Raw genomic sequence first — 16,102 nt, forward strand, 5'->3', positions numbered from 1 at the left:
TCCAAAGCTGTCTGCTCCTATCATGGCTGGCAAGTTCGTTCACAGCTTCTCACGGCAGTGCGTGATGAACAGCTTGCTTCCCTCGGCCTGGAAGCGAGCAGAAAACCCGTGCTGGCACTGGCCCAAGACAGAAGCTATGGGAATCCTCCTCGACAGCGTGACAGCAAATGCTTGTCTAGCGTGGGGCCGGTGCTGGGAGGCTCTCGCCCAACGAGCCCTCAGTGAAGCCTGTCCCATTGCAGGAAGAGCTTGCCTTGGGCTGTGAGGTTTCCTGCACCTGCGTGACTAAGCACGATGGAAAGCACCTTTGGTGTGTGCCAGGGTGGTAGAGATTCAGCTGCCAGCAAAGAAACGTGCCAGTGCGTGTCCCACCATGCTTTGAGGAGGTGGGTGGCACCTAGTGGAGGCGGGCAAAGGGGCTGTGCCCTCTCCTTAGTTTCCTTAAAAAGCTTGCAGTCACCTCCAAGGTAAGGTCAGCCACATTTAGGTGGAGCATCATACAGGTGAAAGGTGCTCCTCAAGGGCTAACAGGTCCCTATAGCCCCACAGCTGAAGCCCCCTTTGCTAGGATGCTCAGCCTTGCCTAATTCAAGTTCTGCCGTGCAAACATGACATGGAGGAGCCAATGGGAGCAAGATCCATATGCCTGCTCCCCTTGCGCAGCCTCTCAGCATGGTTTTGCCTGGGGTCAAGTGGCCGCAGGGGTGGAGCAGTCCATCAGGCAGGAGTTTGGAGCAGCTTGACCGTTCTCTGCAGAGCAACCATGGCAAGTGGCCCATGTTTCACAAGTGGGGTTTTCCCATCAGGCTCTCCAGCGGCTATAAATATCAGGAAACGTTTTGTCATTTTCTGCTCCGGAGAAGGTCAGGAGCTGGATTCTGTGGTCTTCAGAGCTTTAATGAGGTTGGCGATTTATGCGGTATACCCAGAAATCCCCCAGAGCAGCCTGCCTGGGGCCATTTGGCTCTTTGGATGGAGAAGTCTTGAATGCCAGCCTTTGACAAAGTTACCTTAGCCACTCTTTATGAGAGGTCAGGTCCTGCTGTATTTTTCACGTGCTCTTCATCTCCAAGGCCAGATGTTAACTCTTGGATTGCAGCAGAACCCACTCATGAGAGGTTTGAACCATCCTCTGTCTGTGGTAGGAAAAGCTTCTACCGTGGATCCCAGGACAGACACAGGGGCAGCAGCCACTGGTCTCATGAACTTGCTGGGAGCTCATCATGCAGCTTTCCTGACTCATCAGTGCTTGTTATTCTGCTTGTGGTGTGGAAATGCCTAAAATTTTCTTTTTACCTTCTCCGTCAAGGAAGCTGGTCCTTCCAGAATCTCCCTTGGGGCTGTTTGACTCCCGAGTGGTTGGTCTCTGATGGCCAGACCATTGCATTTACCAGTATGTTCCTGCCACAGGGGAACAGAGTCCTCAACAAATGGCAGAAGACTTTAAGCAGCCCTCAGCGCAAACTGATTTTCTAGCTTTTATTCAAATTAGAGTATTCACCTTGCAGTATCCCCTCAAACCAATACTCAGTTAAACTTGTGAAACTACCCATGCAGTGCTCTGCCATCTCCGTTATTGGGATGTGCCCAACAAATCAAGCAGGAAGATCCAGCCACAGGAGTTTGCTCAAACATCTTGACAGCTTTCCTGGGTCATGGAGAGCCACAAACGTCAGGTCCATGCCACCTGTCACCCCAGCAGCCGCACAGGGAGGAGGCAGAGCCTCTGGCTGCTGCCTCTCCTGTTTTTCCCAGCAGATACAGGAATGCTTTGATGTCTGCTCCCCTGGCCCCAAGTGCCCAGCACCGGGATTAACCACCAGTCAGACCCCTCCACCACTTCCAAATAAATCTCCTAAACTCAGACATGCCCCACTCAGAGAAGTCCCAGCATTCCCATCTTGCAGAGTAAGAGTTAAAAATAGATTCTCCCCTTGCACCTGCCCCTCTGAAGCCAGGACTGTACTTTTATTTTTACAGCCCATATTTCCTGGCGGTTGGCTCCTCTCCTGGGGAATAGAGAACACGGACAAATAGAAAAATTATCCATCTTAATGGTGCAGAAAGGTAGGCGACATAGAAAGCGCTCACACTATGCCTGAGTTGGAGGAAACCGTGCTTGCCCTAACTTCTCCCTCCTACAACCTCCTGCTTAGAAACCAAGGCAGAAATGCAGCTTCAGGGATGGTCCTTAGGAAAAATACTGGATTTTTCTCCTTTTTGCATTTTTCTAGACGACCCTTCAAAGGGACAGGAGGGCTGCAAAATTTGAATATAGAATTGCGTGTTTGTGAGAGTGTTATATCTGTCTCTGAGGGCTTTTTGGAGCTCAGGTTAGCATCCCCTATGCAGATCTCTGAAGTGGCAAAGGAAGACTGGCTCAGCCACTATTAAATGGTTTCAGTGAGGCTGAATTACTTTTGCAAAAGCCTGTGTGTTTACATTTCATAAGCTTATTTTAAAATACGTGTATACAAGAGCAGGCTTATTTATAAGGCAGAATAGCCTGCTGTGTCCTTACCTGACTTAAGTGTTCAAGGAAGCAGCTTTTTTTTTTTTTACTTTTTACAAGCACAGTTTAAAATAAAATACTGGTTTGCTGTGCACCAGTGAATCTGCCCAAGAGGAGGTCAGGGCAAGGTCTTGTTTTCTGACTGTAAAAAGCTATTTTGCTTGTTTACGGAGCTTCTTCTTGCCAGCTGTCATTTTAGGTTAATCTGTTAATGACAGCTATAGGTAAAAAAACCCTCATTTCTATCCCCCAGAGTCCTGGCAAGTTTGCATTGCCAAAATCCCAAACTAGCCAGGTTTCCCAGCAAACAGCATTTGGGAACTTTCCATCGGTAAAGCAGGATTTGCTGGGTGACCCATTCGGTCCAGGTTCTTGGCAAGGTTTCTGGCTTCAAGTCCCCCAGGGAAATACATGAGAAAGCCTTTTGGGAGGGATCTTGGCATTTTCTGTTTCCCCTGAAGGAAGGATTTCGTTCTTTATTCTTGGTTTTAAGCATATGGACTGGTAACACACCAGCCTGGCGGCAGGAAGGTGAGGAGCAACTTATGGTGGTGCTGAAAGTCTGCAGGTTGATGCTGAAGTATGATGAGCTGTTACATATGGACCTTAATGGCAGGATGGGGAGGGTTAGGAGAGCCCAAAGGAGCCATTGATTTTCATGAAAGTGAAGTTTTGACTGTAGGACATACAATTCATCTTGCACAAGGGACAAAAAACCCGTACGTGTTTTTATGCCTATGCTCAGAGATGTTTTTCTGCTTCTTGCAAGCTTCCACAAAGCACGTGGGCCTGGTGGGTATGAACATGAAGACCTAGGAGGTAGGGAGGTGAGAAGATGCCATTTATAGTCAGGAAAGAGCTGAAGCAGACCTGGTGTGAGGGATAATTTTCCATCCAGTGAAGCCGTAAACCAAAGCCTTGACCACTGGTGGTTATTTAAAGGCTCCTGCAGCACTTCCTGCATTGGGAAGGTACTTGGCCTATGTTCAGGCTGGGCGACTGCACTTGCAAAGCCAAATAAACAGCAGCCACTTGAACTTTCCACCTTGCAGGCTCGGCCAGATGCCTCGTCCCCAGGCTGTGGCGAGGCACCACACCTCAGACAGGCTTTGCAGACAAGCCTCTTTGGGGGATTCGGGGTGATGACGACGTTTTAGGGTTGAGGGGTGCTTTTCCTGTTGCATGAAAGGCCCCAAGGGAAGAGTTTGGGGCTGCTTGGAGCTGAAAAGGGGGTGTCTGGGAATGGAGAACTGTGTCTCCAGAATGGGCTGCGATGCCCTATGCATGGGTCCGTGTCCTTTGCTGACCTTGGGCAGAGCAAAGAGAAAGGAAATTATATCCTTTAAAGCTAGATATGTACTTTAGATGCTAAATTTCCTGAGAGGAGCATAATCAAAGTACCCAGGACCAGGGGCCTCATCTGTCCATCAAGACATGTCAGGGATGCATGAGTGTGGTGACCATCCCGTCTGCAGGATGTCCACAAAGATGCCAAGGCATGGTGGTGCTTCATCAGTTGGGGAGGTTGGAGGTAATCACTTCCAACCTCAGTCCTGTGACAGTCAATATGAAATGTCAGGCTCTCGTCTGTATGTATTTTGCTGCTTTTATCGAGTTGTATTTAACACAGTGCATGTCTCTCTCCACTTCTGACCCTTCCCTGGTGACCCAAGATGTTTCAGCAACTCACATGAACCCTGCAATGGATGCTCCTTCCTCACATCCAGCAACAGCCCCTCAGCCTGGGAACTTTTGCAAGACTTGGCAGCGGGGCTGTTGCAGGAGTATTTCACACAGGACCCAAAAATATTGCTGTCGGTGCAGCGTCGGTCGGCCTGAACGCAGGGTCAGGTCCCTAAGAAATCAGACTGTTGACGAACAAGCTTGAGCATATTCAAACGTTTCGTCTGATTTTCTTGGACTGCAAAGTTTCCAAGGGAGCCAAAAAGCTAGCTGCTCTTCTTGTTGATTTTGCTGACCAGAAATACAGCCATGTTCAGTGAAATAAGGAAGCTGAAATTCTTGTATTGCTGTAGCAGAGAGGGGAAAAGCTCAATTTGGAAAAGCTCAAATGTCCGCTTTAGTGATCAAAGTCCAAGGTGGTGTGCCCCAGTTCTGCTGCCTGCTCTCTGCCTGCACTCAGCATTGAGGATGATCACTCAGGCATGGGGCAGCCTGCAATATCTAGCCCCAGGACCAAGATCCTTGCTTGACATCCCTCTGGATTTCTAGCAAAGAAGCAAATCCAGGGGCATTTCCCTTAGTCAAGGTCAACAAGATGGATCCACACAGGCACTGGGGAGTGCTAATGCAAGCAGTGCTGATACCTGCCAGCACTGAACTGGGATGAGAGAGCAGGAGACTTCAGGCAGGAGCAGAGCATTGCTTTAAACTGCAAATGAACTCTGAAATGACAGTGAACTTGAAGCAAGCCCACGTTTCAGACCAGACTGGCCATGAATCAGCTCTGGAAAATGAAAGACAAAACTTTCTGACTTCAGTTCAAGTTATGAACTTCTAAACTCCCAATTATCTGGTTTAATGGAAGCAAGCCAGAGACAAAACATTTTTTGAGGCGAGTGTATGGGACAGCTTCCTGAAAATGAACTCATTGAAAAAGGCGTGATTTGTTTGAGTCAAAAGTTTTACTCAGTGTCTCATATTTTAAAAATCTTGGTAAATTTGACATGAAGATATGTTACTGTGGATCCCAGAGCTGCCCTTGAGCATCCTCCATCACTTTGCTGCTCTTTGCTAAAATGTAGGGGCATGATAAATCACTTCCAAAAAAGAAAGTTGAAGAAAATACCACATGTTAAGCCCATCTGAATGATGGCAAATCTGCAGAAAGCTTTTGCATAGGACAGCCATGTAAGCTTACTCCTTTGCCCCCAAGATAACAACCCCAGGCTGGCAGTGAACGAAGGACAAGTAGGGGCAATGGGGCAGCCCATGGCTGGCTTTGCTATTTCACGGCACAGCTTTGGGGTGGTGGTTACAATTGGGACATCCCACGTGTGTGGGTGCACGTTTTCTGGGCAGATCTTAGTACAGCAGGGTTTTTTGCAGATGCTGTTCCAGAAAAAAGCTTTTTCCCCTCTGTTTCCCTTTAAAATACTGATTAATTTTCTCTTTTACTTTAAAAATGGCTCTATATTCCCAAAACTGTCTGCAGGCATTTAAGAAAATCAGAATATATGCCTGAAGCTCTGCTAGGGATAAAAATGCAGAAGAGGTGTCATGCATGCAGCTGGGCAGCAGTTCCTCCTGCAAGCTGCTAAAATTGGCACCTGCTAAAGTTAGCAGAGATTTCTTTGAGTTTTTGTTTGTTTTACTGAAGTGGACAGGTCAAGGACCAGGGTTTATCTGCGCCCTGACATCAAAGGGATCACCCATGGTCCCAGTTGCAGGGTATCATCCTTGTTCTTGGGCTGTGGCTGCAAGCTGGAGGATGGCGGGGGGTGTGCTGCTGGTGAGGAGCTGGTGGCATTGTCACCAGCTTTGGAGAGCATGGTGCACACAGTGATGCTCCTGCCCAGCTCCTGCCTGCAGTTGTGGTGGCGAAGTGGGGGAAGCTCAGAGTTAATCCTTGGCTTTAACCAAAATTTCCTCTTCCTACCCCTACTCGAGACTCGGGCATTGCGGCAGCCTCCTGGGAGCATATTTGGGGCAGGTGCCCCTTCACGACTGAGTTAGGTGAAAGCTTCACGGGTGCATCCATCCAAACGCAGGTTGCAGCAGTCCTGCAGGCTCGCAGAGGCTCAGCCAGGGAGGGTGTAGGTCCAGCTTCACGGGAGAGGTCGGTTGACATTTCCAGACCCTGCAGGGAAGCCTCTTAGCCAGGTCCCTAAAGTCCTTCAGATGCCGCTGTGGGGTGGAGCAAGTGCAGCACACAGGCAGAGCTCAAGGGAGGTCCTTCTGCTTTGTTTCTAGTAAATGCCTGCCCAGGGTGTGCTAATGACAGCAGAGAGGATGTGCGCCATCGGTTTGACAAACTACACTGATGGCAGATCTGGAAAACAGGGTGGGGAGTGTTACCAACCGGCTGATAAAAGAAAACCCCGTGGAAATTCCCACCTGGGAACGTGCAGCAGAGCTTTACACCATGCCTCAGCTTTTAATTACAGCGCTCATTTAGCAGCCCTTGGCTGCCCGTCCCCGTCCCCACGCTGCCCACAGTGCAGGGAGATAGGCTGGGAACAGATCAAGCTGAAAATAAACTTTTTTTTTTTCTCTTTTTTAATTCCCTCAAGGCGAGATCGGCTCCTGGGTGCCTTCACCAGGGCAGCCATCAACATCTCAGTGCCCTTGTGCCAGCAGGGCTGAGCCAAGCCGGGTGGCAGCTGACTTTGCGCTGGAGCGGATAAGCCCTGTGCCCTGTGGGTGGAGGGGACATTTTCAGTGCCCCTTGTCTCTGCTCCTTCAGGCTAGACTGCAGTGGGACAGAGTAGGTCCCATGACAGCCCCTGGGCTTGTTTTGCTCTTGGTTGTCATGTGCAGTGCCAAATGTAAATCATTTGTGAAATAGCAAAACATCCTTTGCGCTGGCTGCTGTGAGTACTCTATGCACAGTGCCTTTAGGGTGCTGTAGTATCATTTTTCTGCTAAGATTTTTAAAACAGTACAGATTTCAGCGTGGAGCCAAATATATTAATAGGAATGCCCTCAATTTAGCTGCTTCTCCATACCACAGTAGCTTGTAATGGGGGGATCGATCCACCCCTAAGTCAGCACTGGGTGTTTCTGCACTTCTGCAAGGTCTCCGTAGATTTTCCTCAATGTTGCGTTTTCCATTGGCTACAGACTGGCTCTTTAGGAAGCAACACAAAAAGAGATGAAGGAAAACCCTCCTGGGGTGCACCCACAACAGGCAGGGTTGGGAATGGTTGTCTGCCTCCCTCCCCAGGCTGAAACTGTCCTGTGTGTCCCTGGGAGCAGAGGGGCAGGGACCACTCTCGCCAGATTTCAAAGCAAGTGTTTAACCCGGACAGCTGAGCCACTCCTGATGACCTCTGGTTCTGGCAGACTGGGAACACCCAGAGTAGGTCCCATGGCAGCCCTACAGAGCCCATACGTGCAGGAGCACCTGGTTGGTGCTGCTGAGCCAGGAGCCCAGAGCAGGGATCAGCAGCACCCAGTGAGTGCGGTGGGGAGAGGGGGTGGTGGTGGGGCAGCCTGGATTTTAGGCATGGTCCCGTTTTGCTCATGGCCCATGCAGCCGGCAACATTGCAGAGGATACTGCCTGGCACTCTTGCCACTGGTGGCAGTGCCCCGTGGTGAAGGTTTTTGGAGCCAAGCACATCAGCTCAGTCTCTGGGACCCTCTTGAGATGCAGTATTGCTGTGTTGGAATGAGGCTCCCTGGGTTTGCCTCTCCCACAGGTATTGTGTGACAGGCCCATCCCCTGCGCAGCAGCTTTGGCTTTTTGCTTGGAGTTATTGGAGTTGCTTTTTCATTCACCTCTTTTGCTTTTCCTCCCGCTGAGAGGCAGAGCAAGAGCGTGTGCATCTCCAAAAACATTTACTATCATCAGTAGCTGGCTGTTGGCTTCATCATACATGATGAATTTGGGGTTACGGCTTAATTTATCCAGGGAAACTCGTTTGCTTTCAGCTTGATTAGAGCCAGCTCCAGCACAACAAGGGTGGCTGGGAAATGCCACCCACACCGGGGTGTCAGAACGCCTCTGAAACCATCCAGGAGCCAGGGAGCCAAGCAGAGACAGAGCAGCTTGCGTGTCTCGAGGCCATTAAAGCTTACCCCTGGGGCCTGGGAGGATGTGCAGAGCACGGATGAAACACCGCATCCTGCCTGTCCTGTCCCTACTGGATCCGGCCATAGGAGCTGAGGAAGTTTTCCTGCTTAGCAGGGTGGGGAGGCTTCACATCTCAGCCTTTATTTAATTTTCAGGTGATAAAAGTGTTGCTTCCCTGCCCAGCGCGTCTGAGCAGCCAGCACGTTCAAACACTTCCCTTTGTGCAGGGAATTTGCATTTCCCTAAAGGCAGCACCAGTTTTATGCAAATACCCCGATGAAAGAAAATCAAAGCCAAGCCATGCTCATGAGTAAGCATTCCTGGGCATTGCTTGAGCAGTCAGATGCTCTTTTGCAAACTTTGGTGAGGGAGAAGCAGCATGGCATTGCTAGCCATGGGCTCCTCTGGCCCAAAAAGCACTGTGTGATGACCACTTCGCCTCCCTGTTGTCCCAAGAGCAGTATCAGTCTGGAAAGTTGCTTTGGGGCTGCAATGACCCACTATTGGATTTTCTTTTCCTGGGTGCACTGTTCCGTGGGACGTGGCACGTTGTGTGTGTTCACATGACATTCCACAGCAGCACTGTAGGCAGGATGGGTTTCTTCCTCTTCCAGCCATTCCTCTGAGGATGTGGTCCTTCGCCTTCAATGGTCTTCAAAATCACCTGGGTATGTCTATTGCGGCCAGCTGGGCTGTGCTGCACAGCCTTCTCCTTAGTTTCTCTCCCAGGATGGGAAGAGGAGTGAGTAGCAGCATCCCACAGCAGCTCTGACACGAGCTTCTTGCTTGTGCAAATCATTGCAGTTTCTCTTTCTGAGATGCCAGGGCGTTCACTGGCTTTTATAAAGCCACCACTGGAAATCCTTCCTCTGAATGACAGGAATATGATTAGATGACTGTTCATCTTATATATTGAAAGAGACGATTCATTTTAAGTGACAGGAAGCACCAGGATCTCTGTAGTTTGCCATCAATTCCCTTTTTAGCTGGTTTTGCGTCAAACAGCAGCTGAGAGCAGCCTAGGCATGCCAGAGCATCGCTGCATTGCCAGTGAGGATGTGATTTAAAACATGCTCATCTGGAGTGCCAGTAGCCTGCTTTAGCCTTATGCAGCCCTGAAGAAGACCAGCTTGATTGTAATGGGGGAGCCCGTTTTTGCAGTCTGAGACCACATCCCAAGTGGCAGCATTGTAGGACTCAGGTCCTAAGAAGTTTTCAGACCATTTTCCTAATGCTCAGGAAGTCCTGTTCAAGTGAGGTTTTTTAATCCCGTTGTTAATCCAGTTTGGATCCCACTTGATGGAGAACCCTGGGGAAGGGCTGCGGTGCCACCCAGCCACCTAGCCATCAGGCAGTCATAGAATGAGAGAATGGTTTGGGGTGAAAAGGACCTTTAGAGGTCATATAGTCCAACCCCCCTCCCATGGGTAGAGACATCTTTCACTAGATCACTAGCTGCTTAAAGCCCTGTCCAACATGACCTGGAAGGCTTCCATGATGGTCCAACATGACCAGGAATGAGGCATCCACAGGTCCCCTGGGCAACCGGTTCCAGCATCTCACCACTCTGATCATAACAAAGTTCTTCCTTGTGTTCAATCTAAATCTATCCTCTTTCATTTTAAAACTGTTGCCTCTTGTCTTACCACTGCAGGCCCTAGTGAAAAGTATTTCTCCATCCTTCTTATAAGCCCCCTTTACGGGCCACAGTAAGTTCACCCCGGAGCCTTCACTTTTCCAGGCTGAACAACCCCAGCTCTCTCAGCCTTTCCTCACAGGAGAGGTGTTCCATCCCTCTGATCACCTTTGTGGCCCTCCTCTGGATCGGGCTCATAACAGCTCCGTGTCTTTCCTGTACTGCGGACCCCAGAGCTGGACACAGCACTCCAGGTGGAGTCTCACCAGAGTGGAGTAGAGGGGCAGAATCCCCTCCCTTGACCTGCTGGCTGCGTTACTTTTCATGCAGCCCAGGATACGGTTGGCTTTCTGGGCTGCAAGCGCACATTGCTGGCTCATGTCCTGGTTTTCATCCACCAGTATCCCCAAGTCCTTCTCCGCAGGGCTGCTCTCAGTCCATTCATGATACTGGGGGTTGCCCTGAGCCAGGTGCAGGACCTTGCACTTGGCCTTCTTGAACCTCATGAGGTTCACGTGGGCCCAGTCATCAAGCCTGTCAGGGTCCCTCTGGATGGCATCATCCATGATGGGTATCAACCACACCACTCAGCTTGGTGTCACCTGCAAAGCTGCTGAGGGTGTACTCAGTCCCACTGCCTGTATCACTGATGAAGATAACTGAACAGTACCAGTCCTAATACAGACCCCCGCTGACACTACTTGTTACTGATCTCCATCTTTACACACCAGGCAGGCTCTGCGCAATGAGTGGAGACACCAGTGTCCCACCAGCAAGAGCAGCTGCATGCAACTTCTAGCATTTCATCCCCTTTGATCTTTTATTTGGAAGAAAACCACCTTATTTGCTCTGCAGGCTTTCACGGGCAGGGGACACCTCAGCACCCACCAGCACAGTGTCCCTTGGCACTGGGGTTTTACGCAAGAGCAGCAGCAGCTCAGACCAAAGGATTTTGTCCCTGTTGCTGGCAGTGGCTGGGTGCAGTGGGTGCAGCCAGGAGAGGGTACAGGATCAGTCTGTGCCCACAGTCATGCAGCCAGATCTGGAAGCTTGAAGGTACCTGCCTTTGTCCCTAGAGCTTTGCTGACATACTGCTATTGCAGAGCAGTGGTCCCATGGCAACTAAGGAGCTGTGCTGTGGCTTATTCCTGACTTAAGGAGGTTTCCAGAAGGGGGTTGAAGGGGAAACCTTCTATGCAGGACCTGGGCTTGGTGGGATGAGCCAGGAGCTTGGCATGCCAGAGGGTCTGCAGCATGCCTGGACTTTGCAGCATCCCATGCAGGAGCAGGGCATTTCCTATCTCCCTTCACTTGTTCCGTGGCTTTTAATTATGCTGGCTGACACCCATCGTGGTTTTCCTGATATCTCTTTGTATTATTTGTAGCTCTGGAGGGGGTACTTAATACCTGCATGCAGCATCCCATCCTGCTGGAGGGGTGGTTTCTGCTGTGGGGTGGCAGTGGTCAGGGCTGGTGAGGATGATGAGGAGCCAACCCAGGGTTTTCCATGCAGGACTCCCCCCATGTGCTGGTGGCCGCCTTCAAAAGTCCTTCAGTGCCCACAACAAGGGAGAGGGCTAGTGGTGTTGCCACCCCCCAGCAGCCTGTCACGATATGTATGATCCTGTCTCCACAGGGTGAAATGCATAGACGCAATACTGGCCAGCAAGGATGAGATGGTTTGGGAGGACAACCTCTGAGAGCAGAGGGTCTGGATAGTGTAGAAAGTTCAAGGACCCACAAGCCCCGTCTCTACCTGGTGCCATTGACTTAGGAGAGCTGTCTTTCTCCAGAGCTTGGCTTCTGTGGTCAATGCTGGCTATAGCTTGATCCACCAGAGAAGAATTTTCCATGGGGCTGATGACAGTCAGAGCATGTTTTCTTCTCTCCTATGTTGCCATCCCCAGCACATCATGGAGCACTATTTCAACACTATCTGCAGGTCGAAATCCACCCGTTGGGTAGACTGAGTCCCCTGGAACCCCCTTCTTTGTCAACAAACATCAAAGCCACCGCGGCCAGTTGGTGTTGGGAGTTATGCAAGATGTGCCAGTGACGCACAGAGGGCTGCTGATGCCCTTCGGTCAGGGCTACTGTTGGCTTGATGAGGTAGGACCAGGCGGCATAGGGACATCTTCACAGCGGGATGCCACCACTGAGTGGGGACATACCAAACAGCAAAGTTCAGGTCAGGTGGAAAACGGGGCAGTTGGAGACCAGGGGCCAAAACAACAGTGCTGGGGTAGGCAGTAGAAAAACTAAACACAGGCTGCACCTCTCCCAAAAATAGCCTTCCCGGCACAGGCTCAAGCTGTGCTTCGAAGGGGAGGTCACAACAGCCCCTCCATGCCCTTCCCAGGGGGCTGCTGCTGCCCATGCTCCAGGTGCTTCCCCCCGTAAAAGGCTGAGAGGCATTGCTCCCACACACACATTTTGCCATTGAGACACCTGCCACAAGTATTAAATTAACTCAAAATGATGGGAGAAACCACAACAAGCAGATGTTCAGCTGCGCCAGAGATTCAGAGTGGGAGAGGCATGTGGTGATGGCAGTTGTCAGGGGGGACCGCTGGGGTCAGCTTGCCCCCCTGTGTGTGTTCTGGCGTGATGCTGCTGCTTTGGGATTTTTTTCTTTCCAAGGATGCTCTTGGGCGAGGCAGGAAGTCCTGAAATGCCCCATCAGATGCAGAATGCGTTTTTTTTCCTGATTGCTCTGGCCGAAAGAAATCCCTGAAGGAAGTGGGGGGAGCTAGCCCCCAGTATTTGGGGTGCCTCACTTCCCTGTGCATCAGGCACCGGAGCGTGGGGACCAGCTGTCCCCAAACAACCGAGCCTTTCACCCCCCAAAAGCAAAAACCTCCAGGGCGCACCCTCTGCAGATTTGGGAGGCAGCCAGCCCAAAGCCTGCTATTACTTGTCTCTGTGGAGTTGGCCTCTCTTCCACCCCCCTCGTTGGGTTTTTTTTTTCCTCCTTTCCCTTCAAACACAAGCCAGGAAAAGCCTCTGACGTCGGCACTGCTGCTGCGAGCTCCTCGTGGCTGCTGGGAGAAGGCGGCAGAGGGGATATCCCGGATCATAAAACCAGGACCATGCTGCGAGCGGGGCCACTGCTGGCTACCCGTGAGTTGTCTGCTGACGGGGGGGGGGGTCTGCTTTAGCGTGGAGGGGGTCCTTTTCCCCCCAGTGCTGAACGTTTGGTTTGGTTTTGTGGGTTTTATGAGCTGCTTCTGGTGGATGAATCTCTTACAGTGCAAGAAGGAGTTAGGCTGAAAAAAAATGCCATCCATGCATACCTCGGATTTGAGCTGCTTGGGGGTTGTGTGTAGGGGGAAAACCTGAAATTGCAGCTAAAGGGCTGTGCAGGGGGTGCCTGGGGCATCTTGTGTTTCCTCTGGGGCATTGCCCCGCGATCACTGGGCAGGAGAGGCAGCCCTGGCACCAGTGGCCAGCACAGGTATCCTTATGTCAGTTGTGGTCCATGTCCCATCGAGGTTGTGGGCCAGCACCAAAGCATGTGAGAGGGAAAAGCAACTCCCAGAGGGCCGTTTTAGGCACTTTCCATACTATGCCTTAGCCTCTCTTCAAAGAAAAAAGGTGCAAATAAAAGATAAAAAGGGGTCTGTCGTGTTACCAGGGCCTGTGGTGCATTCCCAGCTTTCACAGTGCTGGGAAGACTGTGCTCTTTTTATCTGGCTGGCTGGCTTGCTGCCTCATCTTCCCCATTCCTCCTTCTTTCATGGTCATCTGAGTGCCTCCTGCTTGCAGGTCTCTGCGCCGACATCACGCCAGCATCTTTCCCTGGTGCCTGTGTACCACCAAACTCCTTAAATCTGACTGGAGCTAGTAGGCTCTGTTTTGCAAGTGTACATGTTGGCTGGCATTTACCTTGTGCCAGAAAGGATGGGGAGGAAGGTAACGACCTGGTTTATCTTGCAGGTTGGCTTTATCTTGCAGTTCTGGTGGGCTGCCGAGAGCTCCCCGTTGCTCTCCCTCTGCCCCCGTGCAATTATAATCCTCCTTGCTGTTTTGCTCAGAAAACATCCCCTGCAGCAAAAGAAGCAAACAAAAAAATAACCTTGGAGGCAAACCCCTGTAATATTTCTCTGACAGACGATGCCCGGTGCTGCTCTCCTCCTAGCAGCAGATATCCTGCAGCCTCCGCTGCCTCCCCATGGTACCCAGCATGGCCTTGCCAGGACATCCCTGTCTGCTCTTTCCAGCTCTGCACGTGGAGCAGGATGTGCTGGTCGCCGCTTATGCCTCTGCCCCCAGATACTGGCTCCTGTGGGGTGTTTTGTTTCTGTTGCTCTCCTCCCGGACCTTTCCTGTTTCCTTCCGTGCAGATGCGGCTGGAGGAAGTCTCAGCACGTTGGCTTTCCTCTGGCTGGGTCCTGGCTGCGGTCACGGGCTGGGGACAGCATTTTGGCTCTCTGTGTCCTGGGACCTATCCTCTCTGGCTGTGCTGCTGGTGGCAATGGTGGCAGTGGTGGTGCTGCTGGTAGTGCTGGCGGGTCGCTGTGTGCATGCATGCAAGCAAGGCTCATGGACCTGCTCACGGTGGTCACGCATGGCAGTGGTAGTAGATGTGTGCAGAACTGCTATGTGGCAATAACTGGGAATATTCAGAAACTGTATTCAGTTTTCAGGGTTATGGAAGTGCTTGTTGTGGAGGTGGGAACGGGAGCAGCGAGTGTAGGACTTGATCGGCCATAAGGGGAAAGGGCTGGTCAGTGTCTTGCTACATGGGCTGAAATCAGGAGAGAGGTCGAGCAAATGTATCGCAGATGGGTGTTTTGTTAGATTTTTCTGAAGGTGAACTTTGAACGTGAGATGTGCTCACTCGGGAGATAGCTATATTTATATATGGGTGAGATACATATTGTTTGGATGAGTAAGAGCCTTTGTTCCAAGTCCCGCCGCTAAAGCCCACATGGAGCGACAATTTGGCTCTGCAAAGCTTCCTCTTCCTTTGCTTGGGGAGTTGCTGTGTTTAGGAGAACCTGATTTCACCAGCTGCATCCCGCTAGCCCAAGTACCAAGCAGCGTAGCCATCAGGTCTGGCATCTGCTCGCTGCTCCAGCCAAGCCCTCTCATTAACTGCAGCAAAGAAGACCTGGTCTTTATTTTGCATCAAGGTGCTGGGAGGAAGAGCAGCCTCCTCCCTACTGCTGCAGGCTCTGTCCCTGGATGGCTGGGATGAGACCAAGGCTTGTGTAATGGAGCTGCCATGTGGCAAAAGAATAATTAGAAGAGTCCCGTGATCCCCTCCACTTTGGGGTGTAGGCAGGGAGGTGATGGCTTGGTGGTCCCCATCCCCCAGAGCAGCACCCTCCATTGCTCTCTTGCCACACCTGGATCCTCGCCAGGCTGTTGCCAACTTCTTGTGGAAGAACCATAACCTTCCATAGTTATGGTGAAAAATGTCACTGTGGCTTGCACGGTATGCATGTCTTTTAGGGGCTTTGCAAGGAAGAAGCCCACCGTGTCACATTAATACTTGTGGAAATTCAGAGGCAAGTGTTGCTGGTGAAGCTTTGAGATGTGCTTGCAGATGTTGGGGTGGCAGTGATGAGCACGTTGTGGGGAGGTGGTCCCCATCCCTCCCCAGCCTTGGGCATTACAGGGGGATGATAGCAGCAGGGTACCTGGCTCCTCTGGTCATCCATGCTGGATTTCCTACATTGGGCTTCACCCTGACAGGTTTGAGCCTGAAAGGCCAGTGCTGCAGTGCTGAGCATCCTCATCTAGGGCTTGCTTACTGCATCCTCACGTGCTTCATCTAATCCCCTGTAGTGCTCAAGTCAGAAAGATATTTATTCACTTGGCAGGTTATTAATATTAGCTGAAACACCCTTTTCCACATTGTTCTACCATGCTTAATATGGTGATCAGCATCGCAGCCTGTAGTGCTGGGGATGATTTGTGATTGAATATCCATTAGGGAATTATGAGCTTCGGGGCTGAATTGCCAGGACATGCAATTGCCAAAATACTTGAAACGCTTCCACTGGAGAGGAGACCTTCTGGGAAAGGAGCAGTCTCTGTTCTCGTACGCAGGCAGTTCCCACTGAACCTCCATTAGTGGCAGCGAACACACCCAAGCCAATAAAAAATTATATGGGATCCAGAGCGCCAATGGAGCGTGAACCGTGTGTTGGATGATGATGGGGAGCAAGCTACTGCTCCTGGCATGCCATA

At 51.1% G+C, this 16,102-nt stretch overlaps 1 protein-coding gene across 2 annotated transcripts in view; it reads left to right on the forward strand.

Moving 5' to 3' along the window:
• Positions 1 to 16,102, forward strand: part of PTP4A3 (protein tyrosine phosphatase 4A3) — a 43,911-nt gene that overhangs the window by 14,399 nt on the left and 13,410 nt on the right. The window contains exon 1 of one of the 2 annotated variants that reach the window (XM_037379659.1): positions 10,448 to 13,024. The exons of the other annotated variant lie outside the window; for it this stretch is intronic. The gene's annotated coding sequence lies outside the window, so the exon portion shown is untranslated. Of the gene's footprint in view, positions 1 to 10,447; positions 13,025 to 16,102 lie in introns of those variants that run through there. 2 annotated transcript variants of the gene reach the window in all.

Source organism: Falco rusticolus, chromosome 3 (assembly GCF_015220075.1).
Source record: "Falco rusticolus isolate bFalRus1 chromosome 3, bFalRus1.pri, whole genome shotgun sequence".
Lineage (NCBI taxonomy): Eukaryota > Metazoa > Chordata > Aves > Falconiformes > Falconidae > Falco > Falco rusticolus.